Genomic DNA, 25,660 nt, shown 5'->3' with positions numbered 1-25,660 from the left:
CCAGGCTAGGGCACTTAGACAATTATATCAGATTTAAGCAAGCAGACCGTGATAGGCCGGTAAACTGACTCTGGGTAAGGAGCAAGGCGGGGTGAGGGGAGTCGAGGAGTAGCCATGGTTTATACTGTTTGCCAATTTCTGTGGTGTAAATGCTCTCACCACGACTGATTTCAGGCCAACAACATGCTGTCACTGGACACGGGGTTGGGAAGATAAGCCCATAATCAGTTCTTATGAGCCGATGCAAGCTGGCTTCAGCCACTACTGCTTTGGATGCCCATTTCATTAATTACGGTAACTCAGAAAACATCTATTATCATCGTCACCCTCATTCAAGGCATTTTGAGCACCTCCCACGTGTAATGAGATGCATCTCTTTTAAAAGTCTTTCTGAGTCTAAGATCTCGGTTATGAGGGCTCTGGGGGGCCTTGAAGATCATCCTGTCTACTCTACCGTGTTACTGAAAAGAAAATTATGTTTTGGCCAGTTGCACCCAGCTGGTATTCTTCCTTTAAACCTCTGCCTTTTCCACTCACTATTCTGGAACAGTCCATGATTATGTTGGGCAGGTTCCATGTCATAAAATTTATTCTACAAACATGAAGAATACCGTCCGATTTTTACCCTAAACTTACTTCCTGTAGAGAATGGGCTCTCGTCCATGTTGAATGCCTATTTTTAACAGTTTCTATTCTGAAACTCCAACCTTCAATGGACAATTTTATTTACCTGCCTGAACTACATCTTGTTCCAGAAAGGGTCTGAGATGGGTGCGGAGGATGCCATTTTAGACCCTTCATTAATTCCTACTAAAAACCTTTCCAACCCCTTTAAACTAAGCTCTGACAAAATACAACTGTTGCTAATTTTTGAAATCTCCATGATCTTTAATATCTCTACACTTTTTCATAAGCTATTCCCACTTTCCACTCAGCCAATTTATTCATCTTTCAAGACCAATGTCCAGTGGAGCATCAGTGAAGAATTGCACCTGGTCAAGAGCAGTGTTTGGGGCCCTTGTTGTGCACCTCCACACCATATAAATAAATCTCTTTCTACAACAAGTTCAACACTGTATCATAGTGGTTTGTCTCCCTCATTCAACTATGAGTTCCTGCCTGCAGAAGTTGCTCTTAAACACAGCAACCAGAATGCTCCTGGCACACATCTGGTGCTCAATAAGTGTATGTAGGATCTGTAGGTGAATGTCTGAGTAGATAGAAGGATACACAGATGGATGAATGGATGTGTCCTTCTTGTGTCTGCTGAGACTTCACCTCTGGCTTGAACCCAGGATAGACCTTCTGCCCACTGTTCCACCCCCTGAAATACCAGGTACCCAAAGCCCCAGCCTCACTCACCTGAGAGGCAGAGAAGGAGCAGAGCTGGGGACAGCCACATGGTCCCGTCTCTCTGGCTAGTGTCCCCAGCAAATCCAAGTCCCAGCTGGAATCCAGGTGTTTGTGACAGAGCCTAGGGCATCCACCTTCTACTTGTTCAAGTTTCCTTTGTGTTTCTCTCTCATTTACTTCCTTGTTCTTCTCCTAGACACTTCCTAATTTGAAGCCCTACTTAGAAACAGAAGAATGACAAGAGATACTTCAGAGAATGGACTAAGAACAACATGGGAAATCTGCTGATTTGTGCTTCATCTAATGGCAATATAATGTTTGGATCATACCCCAAGCCTCCATGAAAGCCAATCCCAATATATGAAACCTCCAACAGAGGTGAGCCTTTGAACCTGCCTCCCATTCTTCTTCCTGTCTGGGTTTGCTTGCTTGACATAACCAGCTGCTCCTGCTCTCTGGCTGCCTACTTTGGGGTCATAAAACATGCCCACTTAAAGATCAGGGGTGAGGACTCCCCATAACTCTCTCAACCATAACCTCCAGGCAGTTGACCTCATACCCTTTCCTCTAACCTAGTCTCTGTCTTGGCTCCAGACCCAACTTTCTGATTTCCTGTGGGGATGCTCAACCTTCTTGTACATTATCAACCTAATTTAGTATAAGGGTTTTGGTTAAGGGTCTAGATTCTGGAGTTATGCAGATTCAAATCCCACCTCCATTATGTACTACCCATGTGCCCTTGGGCATGTTGCTAAATCACTCTCTTCCCTAGTTTCTTCATGTATAAGGTACAGTAGTTGGTAACCATTCTTGCATCATAGGAAATAAATGAGTGAACAAACATAAAGCATTTGGCACAGTGCCTGGAACATAGTAGTAACTACTCAGTAAAAATGTTAAATATCTTTAGAATAGTCCTGGAACAGGACTAGCTTCTCATCTGGTCTATCAACCAGCTGTACATTCCCTCCAATTCAACTTACACACCAGAGCCATATTCTTCTCTAAGACACAGGTATCTAAACATGTAATTCCAGTGATAAATAACCCCCATCATTTTCTTCTCTTTCCCAGTGGTTGATACCCATAGCCTATAACCTTCACTATCTTTTGAAACTCTCTATCAGATTATCTGTCACTTCAAACTTGCTGTAAGGGCACAATTTCTTATTTTCCTTCTTTCACCATATCTAATGAAATATGGTATATATGTTGAGCCCCAGAGGGAAAAAGCCACATGGCTCCTGCTTGCATGTATGTGACTAGTCACTCAACTGGGGGACCCAGAATGAGTGGAACTAATGGTAGGCACAACTCTGTGTACCCTGTTCTTCAGCACAGACAACAGTTGGAGGTTTCCATTCTCCCATCAAGAGCATCAAACAGATCTTCAGTCACCTAGTTCCTGCTTTTACATTGTTTTCTTCTGCTTTCTTTTTTCCCCCCAATCTGATCCTTGAAATTTTTTTTTATAAGATAAAGGAAATTGGAATGAGCAAAGGCAAGCAATAATGGTTTAAAATTTATAAAATATGTCTAATGTGGTCACATTTCATTATCCAATAAGAAAGGACAAATTCCAGGCAATATGGTAGACTGAGCCAATACACAGACTGTCTTCTAGTTCCAAACATGGAAATCCTATCTAAAACGCAACCCAAGGGGCACCTGGATAGCTCAGTCAGTTGAGCATCCAACTCTTCATTTTGGCTCAGGTCATGATCCCAGGGTAGTAGGATGGAGCTCTACATCAGGCTCTGTGCTAGGCATGGAGCCTACTTTATTTTTTTTTTAATTTTTTTTAACGTTTATTTATTTTTGAGACAGAGAGAGACAGAGCATGAACGGGGGAGGGTCAGAGAGAGGGAGACACAGAATCTGAAACAGGCTCCAGGCTCCGAGCTGTCAGCACAGAGCCCGATGCGGGGCTCGAACTCACAGACGGCGAGATCATGACCTGAGCCGAAGTCGGCCGCCCAACCGACTGAGCCACCCAGGCGCCCCTAACCTACTTTAGATTTTCTTCTCTCTCTCTCTCTCTCTCTCTCCCTCTCTTTCTCTTTCCCTCCCTCCGTCTCCCCTCTCTAAAATTTTTTAAAAAGAAAAATTAATAAAAGTAAAATAAATAAAATGCAACTCCAAAGGTTCTGATACTTAAGTGAATTCAAAATCAAGCAAAGGAGGAGATCCTGGGTGGCTCAGTCAGTTAAGCGTCAGACTTCAGCTTAGGTCGTGATCTCATGGTTCGTGAGTTCAAACCCCGCATCAGGCTCTATGCTGACAGCTCGGAGCCCGGAGCCTGCTTGGGATTCTGTGTCTCCCTCTCCCTCTGCCCCTCCCCCACTCGTGCGTGCGCGCACGTGCTCGCTCTCTCTCTCTCTCTCTCTCTCTCTCTCAAATAAATAAATAAACAAACAAATAAACCAAAGCAAAGGAAATCCCCAAGTGCCAGAAATGTAAAGGGAACTGAAAGCCAAGACTATGAACAGGATCTGATACCAGATGGCTGATGGGAACTATCAGAATGGATACGGGCTTTAGGAGGAAAGGGGCTGGCATTTCAACAACCACAAGGGGACAGGAGCTTATGCCTTAGGTCCATACCAGATGGGTAACTGGAGCAGAGCTCCCTGCCCAAAACTGGGATCCATGAAGGGTCACCACAGCCCCAGAATGGAGTGAGGGCATACTTCATTGATAGCCTCAGGAGAGCACCAAGGTATCTTGGCCCCCTGGAGCCACAGGAGTTACAGAGTCTTCCATAAGAATTGGCACCCAAACAGTACTACACTGAGGTGTGACAGCCAAAGTCACTGTTTCCCATAGCATGGGAGGCTTGGGTAAAGTCATTAATATAAAATCAGGTTGACAAATGATGAGGCTTGCAGGGCTTTGGGAGACATGGATGCAAAACCACAACCATGCCTCCTGGCCACCCTCTGGTTTTCTATAGTCCATGAGCTAAGGACACTTTTACATTTAAAAAAAATTTTTTTAGTGTTTATTTATTATTGGGAGAGAGAGAGAGAGCATGAGCATGGGAGGGGCAGAGAGAGGGGAAGACACAGAATCTGAAGCAGGTTCCAGGCTCCAAGCTGTCAGCACAGAGCCCGACGTGGGGCTCGAACCCATGAACCACGAGATCATGACCTGAGCAGAAGTCAGATGCTTCACCAACTGAGCCACCCAAGCACTCCTCAAACGCTTTTACATTTTTAAACAGTTGGAAAAATCAGAAGAAAAATATTTCATGACACATGAAAATTGCACAACACTACCATTTCAGAGTGTATAAACAAGTCTTACGGGAACACAACCACACTTGCTCCTTTGTATATTGTCTGAGGCAGCTTTTCTGCTACAAGGGCAGAATTGAGTAGCTGGCCCACAAAACCCATGATGCCCCCTATCTGGCCCTGATGAGAAGAGTTTGCCACCCTCTTGTCTGGAGGACAGGCCCCTCACCAGAGATCATTCCTGCTAGTAATTGGAAGCAGAATCCTGAGGCAATGGCAGCTACTTTAGATGTATGATAATTTTTTCAGGGTCCAAACAACCTACAGAGTGACTATAGGCCAGTCTTGGTTCAGGCTGAGTCCAACCTGGCCCAGTTAGAGACCCGGATGCTTCTGCTTGGTCCTCATCGGCCTCATTTGGTGTGGCCTGAGAAGCTGGCTCTCTCTTCTAGGCCCTCCCTGCTTCTCCGCTTGGTACAGCCCCATGTCACCTCAAGGGGAAGCAGCAGCTCCCACTCGCTCCTCCACCAGCACCTCAGATTCCTTGCCCAGTGTCTCCAGCCCCAATTCCCCATGACCCTGCTGTGCCCTTGGGACTGGCTGCTCTGGCACCTCACACTCAACATGACCAAAGTCTACCCCTCCTCTCTCGCTGGTCCTCTATCCCACCACTGCTTTATACAACCCCCTCCCACCTACCTATCAGCCTACAGACTCACTGGTTCCCTTCCTTTTCTTTGAATACATCAAATGCTTTCTCATTTCAGGGCCTTTGCATGTGCTGTTCCCTCTACCTGAAATGCTTTTCCTTTCACTAAGGGTTTCTCAATGCCTGTTAGACGTCCAAGTGGAGATGCTTAGTGAGGAGTTGAGTGTACAACCTGTGGTCCAGGTGAGAGACACACATTTAGAAGTTCACAGGGTTACCTGAGAGCACCAGGACCTAGGTTCCCAAGTTCAGCAACATGTGTGGACTGAGGAAGAAAGGTGGCAAAAAAAGTAAGGAGGAGGAAAGTGAAGCAAGAAGAAAACCAGGAGAGTCTGAAAGCAGGGAAAGGAACACATTTCCAGAAGGAAGGAGCCATTGGCTGAACCAAACACTACAGAGAAGTAAAATAAGATGCAGAAAGACAAGATGCCTCTGGACAGGATTAGAAGGAGGGATGTGGTCCTTGTCAAGACAGATTGGGAGAGACTGGGGGGGAAAGGAGGGAAGAGGAAACGGAGCCAGCCAGTGTAGACAGTGTTTCACAAGAAGCTCTGGGAAGAAAAGCAGAGAGAAAAGAGCCAGTGGCTGGAAAGGGCTAGGAGCAAAGGGGAGGAGCTGGCCAATGTGGCATCCAGGAGTGTGAACGGGCAGACTGCAGGGTCATGTCCTGTGATAGGCAGTCTCCAGGGTGTCATCATGCTGCTCACAGAACTTGAAATACAAGCACAAAGCTAGATTTAATTACATAAAATTTAAAGCATTTCTGTGGTTAAATAATAAAATAGGGGAAAAAATACCAAAAACATTAAGAGCTTGTACAAATCAAAATGAGAAATACTAAAGCCTTAAAAGAAAAATTGGCAAAGACCATGGACCCGCAAGTCTCAAAAGAAGAAAGAAAGGCAAAGGACTAATATTCAGAAAAAATAAGTGTTTATCCTCACTGGCAAGCAAATTCATGGATATATGAAAACAACTAAATTATAAATTTTCCCAAATTAGTCAAGATGGCTTTTTTTCATGTTTATTTATTTATTTTTGTGAGAGGGAGCGAGCACATGCACAGAAGCAGCAGAGAGAAAGGGAGGGAGAGAGAGAATTCCCAAGCATGCTCTGCACTGTCAGCGCAGAGCCCAACTTGGGGCTTGATCCCACAAACTGTGAGATCATGACCTGAGCCAAAATCAAGAGTCAAATGCTTACCTGCCTGAGCCACCCAGGGACCCGTTAGTCAAGATGTTTTTAAGGTAGTAGTAAAGGCAGACAAAGGTGTGGTGTTATAGGAACTCATATATTCCTTGTGGGTGACACACTGCTCTGGTTCTACAATGTAATTTAGCAATAGGTGTAAAGAATTATAAAAGTGGCCTTTCTCTGTGCCCCATATTTCTGCTTTGCATAATCTAGGCTAAGAAAAAAATTGGAAATGAGAACACATATTAGTGAAAAATTGAAAAGACCCTACTTACCTAACAATAAGAGACTATATACTATTGTGAATAGGTATGTAGATAGATAATAGCTAGATAGATTGAGAGATAGATAGATAGATAGATAAGATAGAGCTAGAGAGATAGATGATGGATGGATAGAGATAGATAGATAGATAGATAGAAGATAGATGATAGATAGATATAGATGATACATAGAAAATAGATAGATATATAATAGATAGATAGATAGATAGATGATACATAGATAGATAGATGACAATGAGTAGATCTAAGAGCGAACAGACAAGTGACTAATACACTGTCCTTATTTTCTTATGTATGAATTGAATGTAGAATGTAGTCCTGATCATAACTGCAAAATCTGACAACAACCAAATGTTCATCAACAATAGAATGGATAAATACATGTGGTATAATCACACAGTGGAATCTTATTCAGCAACGAAAATGGGCACACTATAGCTGCAACATGATGAATCTCAAGCATAATATTAAGTGAAAGAAGCAAGTCATGAACATATTTACAATATTATCCCATCTATATGAAGTCCCAAAGTAGGTAAGACTAAACTATATAAAATTCATATAGAGGTGATAGAAATCAGATCAATAGTTGCCTGTAGCAGGGGTAGGGATGGTCTATAAAGGGGCACAAGGGAACTTTCTGCGGTAATTGATAATGTCCTATATCTTGATTGTGGTGTTGGTCACAGGGAAGGAGATGGTCAAAACTCATTGAACTGTACATATAAAATGGGTGCATTTTCTTATATGTAAAATGTGCTACAATATGGTTGATGTTTAAAATCAAGGAAATGAATGTCACAACTATCAGAGTAATGCATATATCTAGTGGAGGAGGGAGAGGGTATGAACAGAAAGCAGATATCTGGGGTACTGGCAATGTTCTATTTCTTGACCTCATTGGTAGCTATATAAAAATTGCTTTATGATTATTATGTAAATGGTACATATATGTTTTATGTAGTCTTTTCCATGTGTATCTTACAATTAAATGCATGTGTGTGTGTGTGTGTGTGTGTACAATTAAATATATATGCAGTGGAGTAATGTCTATGGAATTTCAAGACAGAAAATCAATGTCCAAGAATGCTCTACCTTGTAGACAAAAACAGAAAGATATTTCAAAAATGCAAGGACTCCAAATGTGCATTATCCATTTATACTATGTTAAAAAAAAAAAAGTCTCAAAGTACTCCACCCAACCGAGAAGTCAATCCAAAGAATTGAAATTTGAAAAAGATGTGGGTATAAAGGAAATAACAGTAGAAAATCTGTTAAACTTTAGAATCTATGTCTAAATCATCATTATTAATATGGTTATTACATTTATTGAAAATGCTAGAGTTTAATATTTGGAAGAAGACACACGTAATTTTTTTTAAATTAATAAACGTAAGCTTCTGGGTCTCAAAGCCCAAAGCATCACAGATATTTCTCACTTCCTGTGGAGAAAGGGAAGGGAATGGTGGCCAGATCCGTGAGTTCTGTTCAACCATCAAAAGGTTTGGGCCTTTCTTCCTGGCAGGATTCTGCCTGTAAGTGGAAAATCAAATATTCCAGTCAGGAGCTGAGTGAGAAATTGGCAGTGCAGGGATAAGATCTGAAGTTTCTGAGAAAAGTGTGGGCTGGGCAGACCTAGAGCATCTCAGGGAGACAGGAAACTGCAGAACTGCAACACCCAGGAGGGGCTAGGCAGGCGTCCCGATTATAACAATAACTGCTTCTCTTCCCCAAGCACAGTGCTAGCGGGTTCCCCAAAATTATTTCTGAAGTTCACAGCAAAGCTGTAAGGCAGTTACCATTATTCCTACTTTGTAGATAAGAAGACAGAGGCAGAGGGAGGTCCTGATACCAGACTTCATCAAATCAAGTTCACAAACTCCAATCTGGTTTGTTATCCTTTGGGATTTGGGGGGAAAGCCAGTAGAGGAAGCAGCAAACTGACCAAGAGCTTAGTGACCAAGAAGTAGGGAGATCACTTTCCCAAAAGGAAGCACAGCCTCTTCCCCACCTCCATCACCCCAATGTCTTACCAATGCTTTGCAGTTGGGGGCCACAGGCTGCACAATCCACAGCATGGCTTCTATGACATGGGAACTACCATCCAGTGTCTACCCACTGCCCAGAGCCACTCTGCCAGGGGACGGCAGGAGGCCCTTAGGGCTGGGGCCTGCCCATCTCCACCAAAAACTGAAACACATGCATTTGGGGAATGTCCCCAGCTGCCATAGGGGAAGAGGCTTAGTTTCCAGAAGACAAGACTCCCCTTATTATTATCTGCTCCACCACTAGGGAGGAGGTAGAAAGCTGGGGCAGTCCAAAGAGGAGCACAGACAACATCATTAGGGAAATGCTAGCCATCAAGGAATGCAAATCAAAACCACGGCGAGACACTGCTTTATACCCACTAGAGTGGCTAGCATCAAAAAGTCTGAGAGTGAGTCTTGACAAGGATGTCGAGAAGTCAGAACACCCATATACCTGTTCATGGGAATGGAAAGTGGTGGAAAACAGTCTACAAATTCCTCAAAGGATTCGAAGGAAGTGAAAGGACCGGGTCAGGGAGCTGGAGCCACACAAGAGAGCTGCCTCCCAAAGACAGGTGTCTGGACCTCTCCTCCACTTTCAGCAATTGTACAGTAATAAGTTATTACCATAGAGATAGTGTCTCCAAAGTGGAGAGGCATGGTGTCCTCAAACCAGTCTCGAATCCAGACACCAGAGTGTAGACAATGCAGACGTTGCTGGTGGTTTTGAAAGAAAATGAGGAAACTTTTGAAGTCTGATTCATTGGCTTCCTTGCTGTCAAATTTTCACCAAATTTTCCAGGTTCTGGGGTAAACATACACTTAACCTGACAGGTTGCTGTGCAAAATGACTGCACTGGGCTATTGAGTCTCATCCTTGCAGCCAGGGTCTACCACCAGAAACTGTTTCACTAAGCAGAGCAAAGTTTTCACAAACTGGGTGATGGGACTTCCCCCTTTGATTCTGGCCAGCAAATCCCAGACTTTAGCCTCTACTACAAAGCTGTAATCATCAAGACAGCATGGTATTGGCGCAAAAACAGACACATAGACCAATGGAATAGAATAGAGACTCCAGAATTGGCCCCACAAATGTATGGCCAACTAATCTTTGACCAAGCAGGAAAGAATATCCCATGGAAAAAAGACAGTCTTTTTAACAAATGGTGCAGGGAGAACTAGACAGCAACATGCAGAAGATTCTGGCCAGCAGTTTGGCATGGATTTGTTCAGTCCGGTAAAAAAAAAAAAAAATAGTAATTCCTCAAATCTTACTGAAATCCCTCTGTCTAGACTCTCCAGTGCAGCTCAAGACCAATTCAGGATCCTTTGTTTGGATCCTCAAGGGCAACAACTGGGGCTGCCTACAGGACCTTCTGGTGCGTGATCAACAGTCACTTGCTGCCTGCACACGTCCCAGTGGATCCTGGATGCCTGGTGGCTGCACACCCAAGTCGTTGCTAATTCTGCCTTACAGTGGCTCATTCACCTGACCACTCACATTACTGCTGCCCCAGTCACCCTCCCCGGCCCCAAGACAGGTTGTGCCACTCCATTGGGCCTCTTGAGAATTGGGGTCTACTCCTGTGAGGCCCTGCACACCCAAACACCAGGCCTCAGGCTTGTCCTTACTTTGTTTATCATGGGAAGCTTGGCTGTTGTCCCCCTTAACCACTGGCCTCCCACTGCTGAGGAGAGTACACCTGTCCCTCCCTGGCACCTCTGTAGCCCCCAGTTTCTTCATAAGGATGGTGGTATCCACCTCCTAAGGACTGTTGTTAGGAATAAATGAGATCAATGATGTCAAGTGCTAGGCACAGACCCTGGTGTCATGTTAGCAACTGCTATCACAAGTGCACACACACACACCTGTGGGCTGACAAAATGCCCCACCCCAGCCTGTGCCGTGCAGTGGTAGCCATGGTCTCGATATCCTCCCGCCCATCTGCTTAGGTGGTGTGATCTCATGGGACCTGTGTGTGCCTGAACTTCCTTCATCGTTTTCTCTACCTCCTCCTCCCAGGGAAGATTCAGTAAGTGACAAGTCCCAGCCCCAGTCACCTGAAGGCAGAGAGGGGGCCGAGCTACAAATAGACCGGTGGTCCTGTCTCCCTAGCCCCAGAACACCCAGATCCTTCTCGTCTGACTTCTGGCCTAAGAGTTCCAGCCCTGGATACTGTCACTTCCTGTCCATATTTTGTTATCTGCTTCCTTCCTCTGCTACTTCTTCATTTTAAGCTGTAAAGTTATCAGGAAAGGGGAAGGACCTGCTGAAATAGAGAGTGACCCAAAACCACAGCCACAAGGGGAGTTTGATGGCACCATGTTCCCTCACCTGCTGAGGCCCCACCCAGACACGGCAGAGCGCACCCATCCCTGGGAGGCCAGTTACCCCTCCATCTCAGGCTGTCCTCTGCTTTCAACCCTATAGCTTTTCCACAACTCTAGCCCTGCCCTGTGGGAAATGCCTGTCCACTGTGGTCACACACAGGTCCTCTTGGGGGATGGTTTCTGGTCCAGCTATAACCAAGGTTTACATTCCTCCACAGTTCAAATCTTAACCTAGATGCCCTTTTTGGTGTCACAAAGAGGAGGGGGGATGTATACCAGTCTTAAAGTTCTAGAGGTTGGAAGTCTGAAATTAGTTTTGCAGGATCAAAGTCACAATGTCAGCAGAGCTTCATTCCTTCTGGAAGCTCCAGGGCAGAATCCACTTCCTTGACTTCTTCCACCTGCATGTGGCTCATGGCCCCACATCACTCCACCCTTGGCTCCCATTATCATATCTCTTTCTGTGACTCTGACCCTCCAGCTTCTGTTTCATAGGAACCCTTACAATAATATTGGGCCCACTGGATAATCCAGGATAATCTCTCCATCTCAGGATCTTTAACTTAATCACATCTGTAAAGTATTTTTTTGCCATAAAAAGTAAAATACTCACAAGTTCTTTTGGGGGTTACAATGGGGACATCTTTGGGGGTGCCACTGTTCTGCCAAATAATGGAGTTAAGGGAGGGATGAAGAGAGCCCGTTCCCTTCCTTTCATAATAACAAGCTCCTCTTTTACCCCCTAAACACCTTTTCATTCTGCACAAGGGGTCCCATGATCTCCCACTAGTTTGGTGATTCACTGGAAGGACTCAAACAACTTAACAAGTTATGGTCATGGCAAAGGCTTCTTAAAGCAAAAGATACAGTAAAGGAGTATCAGGAATCTTATCCATGAGCAAACACTAGAGGTGGGGTTGGAGGCTTCTCTGCAAGGGCCATGGGAATGGGCACTTCTCTCTGGCTGCCAACTAAATGTATGTGGGAGATGTATCCACCCAGGGAAGCCCACTTCAGTTTGGAGGCAAGAGTTCTTAAAGAGAGTTGATAAAGTACCTACAATCCAGGCACCAGCATCTTCATGATGACATGGAACAATGTTGACCACCCACTCCATCCTGACCCACTGTCTCGGGTTTACAGAATAATTTCACTCATTGGTGACAATGTGAGCATTCCAGGAGTTAAGTCATTAAACCTAAACCTAACCCTAACCCTAACTCTAACCTGGCCAAGTGTCACTGACATGGCCCTGGGCATTCCTAGAGATAAGTAAGAGCTGAATGAAAGAGACACACTGCATTAAACCTTTCTTTGCACACTCCTCAAATGGAGCATGTGCATTGACCTGTCTCTGCCTCCTGCCCTGATGGGGTAATCCTGGATTCACCAGTGACTTCCCATCACTGCAACCAACATTTCTGTGCATGTTCTGTGTGTCAACACTGTGCTAGAGCCTGAGAAGGCAGAAAGATAAACCTTCATTCCTGGTCCTACTCTTAGGCAACTCATGGGATCAAAGTTACCTACTGCTGCATAACAAATTACCCCAAAACTTAGCTTAAAACAATAATATATACTATTACACAGAAATTGTGCATGACTTTGTTTACAGGGTTTGCAGAAGGCTGCAGTGTTGAATGGGACCGCATTCTCATCTGAAGGCTCAACTGAGGATGGGTCAGTTGCTAAGTTCATTCATGTAGTTGCTGGCAGGATTCAGTTGCTCACAGACCATGGAACTCAAGGCTTTTATGGATATTGGTGAGAAGCCCCCTCAGTTCCTTGCCATATGGTCCTCCCAACATGCTCGCAACATGGCATCTGGCTTCCATCATAGCAAGTAAGTGAAAGCCAGTGAGACAGAAACCAGAGACTTTTTTTTTTAGAGAGAGAGAGTGTGTGCGTGAGAGTGAGTAGGGGAGGTGCAGAGGGAGAGGGAGAGAGAGAATCACAAGCAGGCTCCACACCCAGCACAGAGCCTGATGCAGGGTTCAACCTCACAACAGCGAGATCATGACCTGAGCAGAAATCACGAGTCAGATGCCTAGCTGACTGAGCCATCCAGGCACCCCCCGAGTCTTTTGGTAACCAAATAGCAGAGTGCCATCCTGTTAATTTGCCATATCCTATTCATTAGAAGCAAGTGGGTTCATCCCACACTCATTTCCCCTTAGCTCTCACTAGGCCTCTTTGTAAGACCCTCGGTACAGAGAAAGCCGCTTACTTAGGGTGCTAGGAGTTAAAGGGCCTATTGTCTTGCTAATTAACTCATGAAAAAGTGTGAGGATATATTTATTCAACTAGAAGTGAGGCAGTAACCAACTGATAGCCTGTTGTCACACCTGTCTAGAAGGACAGTGTCAGGGTGCCTGCCACATTCCTCATCCTGCAGGAAAGAAGTCAAGACACCTGCAGTCAGATGACCAAAGGTTTCACCTGGGAGGTCACCTGTTCAGTACTTTTTTTTTTATTTTTTTTAACGTTTATTTTATTTTTGAAACAGAGAGAGACAGAGCATGAACGGGGGAGGGTCAGAGAGAGAGGGAGACACAGAATCTGAAACAGGCTCCAGGCTCTGAGCTGTCAGCACAGAGCCCGACACGGGGCTTGAACTCACGGACCGCGAGATCATGACCTGAGCCGAAGTCGGACGCTCAACCGACTGAGCCACCCAGGCGCCCCACCTGTTCAGTATTTTTAGCAACACCTTGGATGAAGGCATAGAAGGCATGTGGGATTCTTCTGTAGATCACACAAATCCAGGGGAGAGGAGTATCAAAAAGAATAGCAGATAAGATGTGATTTCTGTACCCTGGGCATAAGGGCTAAACCTTAAGGAAAGAGAAAGGAACTCCTCCTCAGGACAGAGGCCACTGAGGATGGAGGACAGAGGGACAAAGAGAGAGAAGGAGTGGGGAGGGGTTCAGGCTAGAGCCAGGTCAGGCCCCCTCGTGCCTGGACACTCACTGCCCCAAAGCAGCTCTGTTTGCAGCTTGTCACAAGAAAATCCTCTTCCTAGAACCTGCTGCACATAGGGATGGTGCTTTCAGCTGCCATTTAAAGCAAGACCCACATTCTTCATCCCCTTCTCCCCTTTGCTGAATGCATATTTGGCACAGACAGATGTGGGTGAGACCTCTGGGGGCTAACCACCTGCCCACATTGTGCCCAGAGTCAAGCAGAAGTCGCAGGAGGCCTGGCTTGCTCCTCCCAGGTCCCTTAACTGCTTACCCTCCTCCCTGTGCCCTGGACCCAAACCAGCAATTGCCATGGCAGCTCCATGTGGAAGCTCCTACACGGCCAATGTCCTCCATGTATTATCTCAATTATATACAAATCCAAGAAACAGAGGATGAGAGCCATCGAAAACCTCTACTGGGTCATGTTGTAAGCACTGAAGTTTGAACACACATCCATCTCAGTCCACAGCCCATGTCCTCACATGGAGTCCTGGTGTCTGCTGTCAGACCAGCCCAGGAAAGGATCCGGCAAAGATGACTCAATGCCCAGGCACAAAAGTCTCTGCTGGGGCTGATTCATTTCTGGCTTCACATCCCAGGGATGGGTCCAGGCTGAGTTTGGAGCAGAGAGGCCAGGAACTGTGTCACCAGACAGGGAGTCACTGGGGAGTGAGCTGCAGTTACACTGGGCTGGGCAGACCATCGTCCTCAGAGGTGACGCTGAAGCCAGGCCAACCAAATGGCAGCATAACTGAAGCTCAGGAAGAGGCTGACTTTCAGCAAGACCAGGAATAGGAAGCTGGCAAAGAACAGGAAGGGCCTGGTGGAGGAAATAGGGTCAGAAGAAAGTGACTACAGTGCATTAGTGAGAGGCCACTTTGCACCCCACCTTTGGACTCTGAACCCAGCACACAAGTCATGGACCATCATCAGTGCCCCCCCTGCCACGCTGGTTCTGATAAGATGTTCCCCAGGACAGAGAGACAGAAGAGAGAAAAGGGAGAATGGCTCACTATGTGGGGAGCCCTGGCTCCATGCTTCACCCTATTCCCTTAATGTATTCTTCACAGGGACTCTGTAAGGCTGTTCTGTTATCATGTCTGTGGCAGGTTGTATTTTCCAAAAATGGTCACAGCAATATTGCTAGTCCCACATGCTCTTCCAGAAGCCTGACTCTTCTCTATCAAGAGGTGGAATCTATTTCTCATCCCTTTGAAGCTGGATGGACTGGTGATTGCTTTGACTACAGAACATAGAAGCAATGTATGATTTCTGAGAATAGGTCAGGAGAAGGAGACAGGGCCCACCTGGCTGTCTTGGAACACTTGCTCATGGACCCAGCCACCATATTGTAAGGAAGCCCAGACCACATGCAGAGGCCACATATGGGATTCCAGCTGAGGTTCCAGACATCCTGGGGCAGAGACAAATTTCCGTGTTGTATCCTGTCCAAATGTTTGACTCACAGAATCCATGAACATCATAAATGATTATATTTTTTTACTAGTTTTTGGCATAAAACAACCACAAATAACAAGAAAAACCATAGTCACTAGAATCGCCCTCATTTTGTTTTTTTTCATGTTTATTTGGTTATTTTAAGAGAGAGAGAGAGCAGGGAAGGGGCGGAGAGAGAAGGAGAGAGAGAATCCCAAGCAAGTTCCACACTGTCAGCGCAGAGCCTGACAAGGGGCTCGATCTCATGAATTGTGAGATCATGACCTGAGCCGAAGTCAAAAGTCAGACACTTAACCGACTAAGCCACCCAGGTGCCCCAAATCATCCTCATTTTACAGATGGGGCAACTGAGACATGCAGAGTTTAAGTGACTTGCCCAGTGTCATCACCCTGTTAATAAAAAGTAGAGCTTCAATGGGAACCCAAACACTGGCTACTAACACCCTCACACTTAGAGACGGGGAAGGAGACAGAGCAGAGAACCAAAGCAGAGGCCAGGTACAGGGGCCCTGGCCCTCCTTGGGACCTGCAGCAAGTACTAAGGTGTCACACCAAAGCCAGGGGAACCCCAAGCTTGCATCCCCACCAGGAAACTATAAAGCCAGGATAGTGGGACCCTCCTGCAGGGATATGGCTTTTCTTACCAGGCAGGAAGGCCAGTGCTGGCCATGTGACTGGTCAGAGCTGGGGTTCCCATGCTGGCCAATGTCTCAGTGGTCATCATTGATACTGTCGCTGAGCCTACAGAGCAAGTCACAAGTCACTCTCTGCCCCAACCTCCCAATGGCTCAAATTCTTCAGTCATCATAACACTGCACGTCTCCCCATCTTCAAGGGACGCTGTGGTTACACAGAAAGGAGAAGTGTCCTGGGGGAGGTGCCAAGACCAGGCAGGAGAACCCCATATTACTTCTCGGGGGGTGGGTACCCAGCCCCATCTGACACCAAGACATCCCAGGCACAGGCAGGGGATGCTGGAAGGAGGGGTCTTTCAGGGGCCTCAGCCAGCCCTCCAAGAAACCCCACAAGAGGCCTTCCGGTGAAGTTCCAGCACATTCTCATCACTGTGGGGACTCTGAAAACTCCAGAGGGCAGGACCCAGACCCTCCCTCTTTCCCTCACCCCCACACACAGAGCAGGTATATGGCATAAAATAAAAGCATGGAAAAAATGCTGGTGTAGATTTTCATGTGCCCCCTTCTGAGTGGGGACCCGAGTGAGGGAGCTGTAACTACATAGTTGTGTTCATGCTGGGCTAAGAAGAAGCAGGACACCAGGGCTGGGGTCCCCAGCAGAGCCATAGGGCAGGGGGGCCATGACCCAGCTCACGTGCTACCTCCTTGGGAGGGAGCCCTCCTGGGGGCCTTGTACCCAAGGTAGCCCCTCCCCACTCAAACAGCATTTAATCCCTATCTCACTAGCCCCCCACACACACACTTACATTGTACCTGTCACCATCTGTATAGTGAGTGGCTGCATGTCCGTAAAGGATGGGCTTCCCCTGCCCCACCACTGTTCCCAAGCTCCCCTGTTCTCTGTTCCTGTCCTTCCTCATCTCCACTCCAAGGTCAACATCTACAACTCCCTGCAAGCCCACCGGGCTGTGAAGACTGAATCTGTCTGCTTTCCCCGTCTCCCCCCGACATCACCAGACTAGGTCCATAATAGGAAGACAATAATGTTTCAATAACTGAGGGAGAGAAACAAGGGGACCCCCTAAAGCCCATAAATAAAGCCACTTTTCCCTGCCAGAACCTGGAGATGTGAGTGTTGCAACTTTGGTTTGGCCTGGATGATAGTACCAATGGCTACCATCTTGTAAGTCCTAACTAACTACCAGCCACTGTGATCAGCGCTTCACCCCTACCAACTCATTCAATGCTCTCAATCACTGTACAGCAACACTATTGTTCTCCAGTTTTACTAATGGGGAAACTGAGGCACAAACCAGTTAAGTAACTTGCTCAAGTCACACAGCCCACAAGTGGCACAGCTGAGACTTGAACACAGCTTTCTGACTCCAGGGCTCAAGATGCAACCCGACTTATTTCACCAGTCACACTTACATGTAGGCACGGACACAGGCTTTTACAGATGCCTGTGCCTACACGCAGGTGCATTCCTGTCCCCCTGGGTAGCCAGTCATGGGCCTTGGCTGGAGCCTCCTTTCGCTCCTCAGCAAGAGAGACTGGGCACCCATGACCTCAACCTATGCAGGCAAAGGGTGTGGGAAGGGATTACCTGGAAAAATAGTCACGGCCACCGGGGCCTGGGGGACACTTGTGGCCCTGTCCACCCCGCACCAGTAAGTGTCTGCATCTCCTTCCTCCAGGTCCTCCGTGATCACATGGAAAAGGTGCTCTCTGGGGTTGTCTCGAAAGGTTACTCGGCCACGCCTCACCTCTTGCCCTGCCATCTGTTCTGTTTCAATGACTCGGACACAGTCTGTCCAGTTGGGCCCTCGGCACCAGAACTTCCTGTGACCCTCCTCTCCCACATTGTACCGGCACTCCATCACCAATGTTCCTCCCATTGTGCCTTTTAAGATCCTGGGAATGCTCAGAGTGAAATAGCCTGAAAAACACAAACCCCCACACCTTATCCAGTGCATCCTGTAGCTCCTGGCCCCTGTTTACCAACTTGCAGTGACCTTCAATGAACAGAGACACCATTCCCCATCCCTGGGTGCCCCCCACATCCTCCCATGCTCACCCCTCTACAGGAAACATGCCTAGTTGCACAAACACATGCCTACATGGGCAGCTGTGTTCCCCTCAGATCTGTGAGCAAGATGAATTTTCTCCTGCTTTTCTAGCAGACCAGAAAAAATCTTTCCTCTATGGCAAATCAACTTCCCTCCACATAACACACATACTCATCTCTCAAATCCTCCTTCCACACTCACCTCTCCCCTCCCCCAGCCCCCACCAAGCCATTTTGACCTTCTTGAGTCTCTGGAGGTGATATTAGTCTGAATCATTTCTCTTGGGTGATTTTTCACTCTGTTATAGGCCCAACCTGGCTCTCCTCCGTTAAGAGGGGGAGTGAGAGAAAATTGAGCAAGGATCCAGCACTGTCCTCATTATAATAGCAAGTATTGATTCAGAGTTTAGGAAGGAGCAGGCACTGTTCCATGCTCTTTACATGTGTTAATGGGTTAATGGGTTTAATCCTTGAAGCCACCTCTGGCAGGACTCATCTCTGACTATCCCATGTCATGTCCGGGCTTCAATAATCCTCATGTTAACACAGCATTACAAAGAGTGGGATTTGGAATCTGAACACAGAGGACAGAAGGGAGAGAGAGGGAGTTTCTCTCAAGTTACAGGACTAAAGCTGGAACACTCTGCTTCTGAGTGAGGACCCCACAGTGGGTAATCTGGTGTTCCCCAGGTTGTGGGGGGACGAGGGGTACAGGATGCTTCCCCTCCACCCCAGGAGTTAAGTGGGAGCAGAGACACAGAGGAAAGTCAATAAGAGCTGGGAGAGTCTGAAGCCATGTGCTGACTAGCCTTAAGTCAACCCCTTTCTCTCCCTGACAAGGGCAACACATGATTCTACACAAAGAAGAACCACTGGCAAATAGGGGTCATGCCCCAAGTCAGGAAAAGTCAAGTGGGTGATTACCCAGAGGATAATATTTCCCTTCTCCATTCTCAAGGGAGGATAGGTGGGAGAATCAAATAAGTAGAACAAAACTTTGAATCTTCCAGGAAGATTTTCCCAGCCTTCCACACCTCCTATATGGATCTGTCTCTGTAGATTCTCTTCCTCCCTGTCATCTCCAGCTCCACGGGACATGCCCCTGCCTCAAGGCGCACTCACCCGGAAGGCAGAGGAGCAGGAAGGCACTGGAAAGACACATCTTCTGGCCTCAGTGGATCGCTACTCCGCCGTATCTACAAGAGGAAAGGTGCACTGGACCCCACAGTCCTCCAGAAACTCAGTGCCAAGTACTTGCTTCTCTTTGTTCCGCCTTCCACTCCTACCCTTGCGATCACATCTCTTTTTAATTTCTCAAAATGAAAAATAAGGAAGATCCCTGGAAAAATCTGTGTGTGTGTGTGTGTGTGCACAGATGAGGAGAAAAGTTGTTTAAAAATATTATGTACTTGGGGTATTTGATAACTAACCTAGAAATACAAAAATGTGGTTGCTGGAAAGGAACTTCATCTACCTCTCCGGTGCTCTTAAAAGTTTTCGCCTGAGGGCACCTGGGTGGCTCAGTCAGTTGAGCATCAGACTCAATACTGGCTCAGATTGTGATCTCATGATTCATGAGATTGAGTCTCGTCTGTACTGCAGTCCCCTCTGCACTGACAGTGTTGAGCCTGCTTTGGATTCTTTCTCTCCCTCTCTCTGGCCCTCCCCCATTTGCACGTGCGCACTCTCTCTTTCTCTCAAAATAAATAAATATTTTAAAAAAGTTTTCACCTAAAACCCACAATAAGAAATAAGTGTTACATTTCAGCCCAGAATTACCACCCATATTTATGTCTGAAACAAAAGTCTCAAAAAATAATACTGTGCACTAAGATGTTTTCTATTCTATTCCAATTTTTAAAGGTTTATTTATTTTGAGAAAGAGAGTGTGGAGGAGGTGTTCAATTCTATGCACTGTGAAATCATGACCTGAGCTGAAATCAAGAGTTGGATGCTTAACCTGCTGGGCCACCCAGGCGCCCCTGATGTTTTAACCTAGTAATTCATCATAGCCTACTGACTGATGTAGGCCAATCCTTTCAAGTTAGGGTTGAAGAAACCAAAGCCCAAAAGTTAAGGGATTTGAACAAGGCCAGCCTGTGTGATCAGATGTAAAGCCAACCCAGAACCCAGAACCCTACAACTCTGATCAGGTGCTCTTTCTCTCACCTTGTGTTACCTCAGTGATGCAAAGCACATACTGAGTTTGTTGAAGGAACGACCACTTCACTCAGCTGGACTCTTGACTTACCCCTTACCCCTGGCTGAACTGAATCTCTCATTCCTACAAGCTCCTCCCTCCCCTGCCAGTCAACTCAAGGTAGATCTTAGTGTTGTCCAAAGTAAGTGCTGCTACCTCACCGACTCCCTGGAGTTCAGGAAAACTCTCAGCTCAGTTAGAGCAAGTGAGAGTGACAGGGAACCTCCCTTAGAATGCAAAATTATCATTACTCACAAAGACGGAAGAGGCAGCAAGCAGGCTGCCTTACCTCCTTTCTTCCTCACTTCTTCTCCCTTCCCTCCCTCCACTCTGCTCTTCCTCTCTCTCAGGCTTCAGCAGGTGGTTCTGTCTTCATCCTTCTCAAGTCTACATTCTGCCTTCTAAACAAGGCCCCAGGGCTGTTGGCCCCATTGCTGTACCTCACCCTTGAGTCACCAACTTCCACTGTCAGCTCTGTCCACTCCAGGGACACCCTGAGCATCAACGGAGGGTGGGGTGCTGTGGCAGTGGCATTTTCATCATAGCCCCCACCCACACCTACGCTCAGCTAGGATTACCCAACTAGCACACTTAGGAAGGGCCCCGTGTTCCAGCAAAGCTGCAGCAAAAAAAAAAAAAAAAAAAAGAGAGAGAGAGAGAGAGAGAGAGAGAGAGACACACACACACACACACACACACAAAAACCAAAATATTTGCAAATCATATGTCTCAAAGGGATTAATATCTAGAATATAGAGAAAACGCCTACAACTCAACAACAAAAAGCAAACAACCTAATTCAAAACAAAAACAAAAGCAGAAAAACAGAGGACTTGAATAGACATTTCTCCAAAGATATTTAATTGACCAGTAGCACATAAAAAGGTGCTCAACATCACAATCATTAGGGAAATGCAAATCGAAGCCACAAGACACCACCTCACACCCATTAGGATGGCTACTATCTAAAAAAACAGAAAACAAGCATTGATGAGGATGTGGAAAAAGTGGAACCCTGGTGCACTGTTGGTGGAGATGTCAAATGATACAATCACTGTGGAAAACAGTTTGGTGATTCCTCAAAAAATCAAAAATTGAATTACCATATGATTCAGTGATTCCAGTTCTGGGCATATACCCAAAAGAACTGAAAGCAGAGTTTCAAAGAGTAGCATGTCCACAGTAGCATTAGTCACAACAGACAAAATGTGGAAGGAACCCAAGTGTCCATTGACAGATGAATGGATAAACAAAACGTGGCATATATATACAATGGAATTATCCAGCCTTGGAAAGGAAAGAAATGCTATACTATGTTACACATGGATGAACCCCAAAGACATTACACTGCATGAAATAAGCCAGTCACGAAAAGGCAAATACTGTATGATTCCACTTACATGTGGTACTTAGAATAGTCACAATCATAGAGACAGAAAGCAGAATGGTGGGTGCCAGGGGCTGGGACAGGGGGAGGAGAACGGGGAGATAAGTTTAATAGAGACAGAGTTCCAGTTTCACAAGATGAAAGAATTCTGGAGGTGGACTGTGGTGAGGGCTGCACAACCATGTGAATATTTTTTTTAATGTTTATTTTTGAGAGAGAGAGAGCAGGGGAGGGGCAGAGAGAGAGGGAGACACAGAATCTGAAGCAGGCTCCAGGCTCTGAGCTGTCAGCACAGCACCCGACGTGGGGCTCAAAGCCACGAACCGTGAGATCATGACTTGAGCTGAAGTCGGACACTCAACCGACTGAGCCACCCAGGCACCCCATGTGAATATATTTAATGCCACTGAACTGTACACTTAAAATGGTAAAGACGATAGATATTATGTGTATATTTTATCACAACAAACACACACACAAAAGAACTGTACATCAAAAAAAGCAAGAGCTGCGTCTGGAAAGGAGGGCATGGAGGAAGGAGTAGAAAACCATAAGAGTGGAAGGAGGAAAACCGTTGGGATTCCTTGCAACTTCCTAAGCAGATCATGACTATCCCTGGTGTAGCATAGAGAGCACAGCTGGAAGAGATGTGGCAGAATACCCAGTATTTGATGGCTGGGCACTTCACAAATGCAATTGATAATATTTTTCTGTCTTTGGCAGAGGCTGGTACAATTCATTAGGCTACAGGCACAGATGGAGAAGCAAGTGTTGGAGAAAAGAGCTGAGGGGAAATCTGAACCCCAAGATGAATCCAGGGAGAACACCACATGAAAACAAAGCAGAGATCAGGAATGCCAAAGATTGCCAACAAACCACCAGAAACCCTCAGAAAGAGCCAACTCTGATGACACCTGGATCTTGGACTTTTGTCCTCCAGTACTGTGAGCCAATAGATTTCTACTGTTTAAGCCACTCAGTTGAAGATACTTCATTACAACAGCCCTAGGAAACTTACATACTTCGAGAGATAGAAGGTAATGTCTCTCTGGACTAGAGGAAAGAAGGGGAAATTGGGTTATAGAAAATAAAGGAAGCAATCCCTATCAAAATAATACCAGCATTCTTCACAGAACTAGAATAAACAATCCTAAAATTTATATAGAACCAGAAAAGACCCCAAATAGCCAAAGCAATCTTGAAAAAGAAAACCAAAGCTGGAGGCATCACAATCCTGGACTTCAAGATGTATTACAAAGCTGTAATCATCAAGACAGTATGGTACTGGCACAAAAGCAGACAGACCAATGGAACAGAACAGAGAACCCAGAAATGGACCCACAAATGTATGGCCAACTGATCTTTGACAAAGCAGGAAAGAATATCCAATGGAATAAAGACAGTCTCTTCTTCAGCAAATGGTGCTGGGAAAACTGGACGGCAACATGCAGAAAAATGAACCTGGACCACTTTCTTACACCATCCACAAAAATAAACTCAAAATGGATGAAAGACATAACATAAGACAGGAAGCCATCAAAATCCTAGAGGGGAAATCAGGAAAAAACCTCTTTGACCCCAGCCACAGCAACTTCTTACTCAACATGTCTCCAGAGGCAAGGGAAACAAAAGCAAAAATGAACCATTGGGACCTCATCAAAATAAAAATTTTCTGCACAGCAAAGGAAACAATCAGCAAAACTAAAAGGCAACCAACAGAATGGGAGAAAATATTTGCAAATGACATATCTGATAAATGGTTAGTTTCCAAAATCTATATAGAACTTATCAAACTCAACGCCAAAAAAAAAAAAAATCAAATAAAAACCCAAATAATCCAGTGAAGAAACAGGCAAAAGACCTGAATAGATACTTCTCCAAAGAAGACATCCAGATGGCGAACCAACACATGAAAAAATGCTCAATGTCATTCATCATCAGGGAAATACAAACCAAAACCACAATGAGATACCACCTTACACCTGCCAGAATGGCTAACAATAACCACTCAGGCAATGATAGCGTTGGCAAGGATGCAGGGAAAGAGGATCTCTTTTGCACTGCTGGTGGGAATGTAAACTGGGTGTAGCCACTCTGGGAAACAGTATGGAAGTTCCTCAAAAAATTAAAAATAGAACTATCCTATGACCCAGCAATTGCACTATTAGGTATTTATCCAAGGGATACAGGTGTGCTACTTCAAAGAGGCACATGCACCCCAATGTTTATAGCAGCACTATCAACAATAGCCAAAGTATGGAAAGAGCCCAAATGTCCATCGACAGATGAATGGATAAAGAAGATATGGTATATATACTATGGAGTATTACTAGGCAATCAAAAAGAATGAAATCTTACCATTTGCAATTATGTGGATTGAACCAGAGAGTATTATGCTAAGCGAAATAAGTCAGTCAGAGAAAGACAAATATCATATGACTTCACTCATGAGGACTTTAAGATACAAAACAGATGAACATAAGGGAAGGGAAGCAAAAATAATATAAAAACAGGGAGGGGGACAAAACATAAGAGACTCTTAAATATAGAGAATAAACAGAGGGTTACTGGAAGGGTTATAGAAGGGGGGATGGGCTAAATGGAGAAGGGGCACTAAGGAATCTACTCCTAAAATCATTGTTGCACTATATGCTAACTAACTTGGATGTAAATTTATAAATAAATAAATAAATAAATTTTTAAAAAAGAAAGAAAAGAGAGGAAGCATTAGAGAAGCTTATTAAATGAGAGGACAGAAGGCTGAGGAAGCTTATACCTCTCTGAAGGTTTTTTTCCACTCTAAGGAGAAGCAAGGAGCTGAAATGGGAAGTAGAGAATGAGAGGAAAGTGTTGGGATAGTGGCTAGAGAAAACGGAGAGGGAGCCGACCAGGAGCATGTCTAAGGATTGCTAAGGGCTGCTGAGAGCCCAGTTAATTGAGACTGAGAGGGTGGTGCTAACTGGCACCATCACTGAATTGCCCCCGGTAGCACTCAGTCACCCCAGAATAAGACAGGGAAATGTACAGGTGCAGTGATAGAGAGTGAACAGTTTGGGATTTGTGAGGCAGAAAGACAAGGTGGGGAAGTAACATGATAAACATTGCATAGATGAACCTTGAGGTCCAGTCTCATTAGGGGAGAAAGTGAAGAAAAGAGAAGGGACATGGTGCACTGGTCTACATAAATATTAGCTGCTGTAACAGTCCTAAAATCTCAGTAGCTCAATGCAATACAGGCTTATTTCTTGCCTACTTTGCACAGTAAAGAAAGTCAGGGAACTCTCCAAGTGGAAGGATCTAGACTCTTTCCAGCATACAATGCCAACACCTTCAATACTGGTCCTGTTTTTATCATGCATTGTGGGGGTGGGTATTGTGTAGATGTCTTATGGGCAGGCCTGGAAGTGGTGAAACTCACTTTCACCCACATCCAGAAGGACCATGAGACAGAGGCTCTGCAGGGGAATGTCATCAGAAACAAAGTAAGCCATGTCTATGCCTAGTCCTTAGAAACATGCATTTCTGCTTCCAGGAAGATAGTCCATTTTTTCCCTATCCCTCCCCCAAAGGACATCTAACCCCTGGATCTGACACATAAAACAAAAATAGGAAGGTTCTGAAAGGTGAAGAAAAAGTAGACTGGCAAGGGACCTTGAGAGTCAAGGAACAACAAATGAATTGGTAAGTTCTCTGGGTTTTCTTTTGGCTTCATATACCCCAAACTTGGAAATACCCCAGACTGGAGAAGACAGCAATCAGGATATATTAACAGGCACAGGGAAAAAAGGGTGAAAGAGCCTCAACAAAAACCATCT

At 45.5% G+C, this 25,660-nt stretch overlaps 1 protein-coding gene and 1 long non-coding RNA gene across 19 annotated transcripts in view; one reads left to right on the top strand and one right to left on the bottom strand.

Annotated features, from left to right (window-relative positions):
- Positions 1–25,660, bottom strand: part of CD300LF (CD300 molecule like family member f) — a 104,170-nt gene that overhangs the window by 530 nt on the left and 77,980 nt on the right. For 16 of the 17 annotated variants that reach the window (XM_049635812.1, XM_049635813.1, XM_049635815.1 and 13 more), the window contains one exon: positions 1,363–1,572. The gene's annotated coding sequence lies outside the window, so the exon portion shown is untranslated. The remainder of the gene's footprint in view (positions 1–1,362; positions 1,573–25,660) is intronic. The other variant, XM_049635823.1, reaches the window with a different exon arrangement.
- LOC125926406 (uncharacterized) lies at positions 1,540–23,681 on the top strand. 2 transcript variants are annotated; one of them, XR_007459093.1, is made up of 3 exons: positions 1,540–1,731; positions 7,086–12,977; positions 22,569–23,681. It is a non-coding gene; the product is annotated as an uncharacterized LOC125926406 (long non-coding RNA). The 2 variants fall into 2 exon arrangements; XR_007459094.1 differs by lacking the exon at positions 22,569–23,681 and having other exon boundaries at positions 7,086–7,311; positions 12,750–17,889.

The sequence above is a fragment of the Panthera uncia genome, chromosome E1 (genome assembly GCF_023721935.1).
Source record: "Panthera uncia isolate 11264 chromosome E1, Puncia_PCG_1.0, whole genome shotgun sequence".
Lineage (NCBI taxonomy): Eukaryota > Metazoa > Chordata > Mammalia > Carnivora > Felidae > Panthera > Panthera uncia.
This window is presented reverse-complemented; position numbering and strand designations above follow the sequence as displayed.